Below are 1106 nucleotides of genomic sequence, written 5' to 3' on the forward strand. Positions count from 1 at the left end.
AAAAAAAAAAGGGATTTTGGCTTTTCATACACACAACAGAGCTAAAGGACAATTCAAAACTACGCTTGTTTAAACATCAAGGTGTCACAGATTGAAGTTTCATAAATGTAATGGGAATTTAAACAGAGGGTGAGTTGTTGAAGGACAGAGTAATCAGAGAATCACAGAGTGGACATAAATGTACTGACCACTAATTGCTCACATTATCTCATTTAATCCTCAAAATAATCCTGAGTGGTAAATACCACATTCCTTGTTTTCAAGGTAATGAAGCTGAACCTCAGAGAGGTTAAGGAAATGGACCCAAGGTCCCATTGTCGGCTGTACCGGTCTTGATGCCACACTGGCGGATGTAGCGCTAGATTGAACTGGGTTTGAAGGTGGTTTCTCTGCACAGGATTTGCCATGACCAAAAGCAACGAAGAGCCAATTGTTAGCTTGGGGACAATATCATTAAAGTCAAGAAGCAGGAAGGAGCAGGATAAATAAGAAGGGAAGCAGCAAGAGTCGAGGGTCAGAGGGCATTGCTTGGGCTACACAAAGAGGGAGGTTACTATTGGGTGGCAGCAAATCCTAAGCTCCATCCAGTGCAACAACGTCCATATGTAACAACAGGCATCCTGAGACCTCTTTACTTCATCAAAGGACATCTGCACACCTTGCCATTTTCCAGTCTCTGTGAAGGACGCAGACCATCCTGCCTACTCTTGTTAATCACTGATGCCCATGTAGTAGAAAGACCTGGTTCATGTCCATTACCATGAAAATTACTGTTGTGATGTAGCATTTCATATTTACAAAATATTCTGCAATAATCTAGCGGCTACTACTCTCCATCCGCAAAGAGAAGCGGGGAACAGCTAGTATAATTCTCATCTGCCAAATGAAGACATTGGGCATTAAAGTAAAAAGGGGTATTAAAATTATAATTTCAAGTTTTTCATGAAATCCCTGGAGCTACACATATTACCCCATCACTTCATTTTTTTTTAATTATTTAAGAATGTTGAGCACTCATGCGATTCTTTAAAATAACATAACACCATGCATTTTTGCCTTTGGTTTTCATTCTGTCATATTTTTAAGATTTCTATAGTTATAGATGA

The sequence above is a fragment of the Hipposideros armiger genome, unplaced genomic scaffold (assembly GCF_001890085.2).
Source record: "Hipposideros armiger isolate ML-2016 unplaced genomic scaffold, ASM189008v1 scaffold_156, whole genome shotgun sequence".
NCBI classification, from domain to species: domain Eukaryota; kingdom Metazoa; phylum Chordata; class Mammalia; order Chiroptera; family Hipposideridae; genus Hipposideros; species Hipposideros armiger.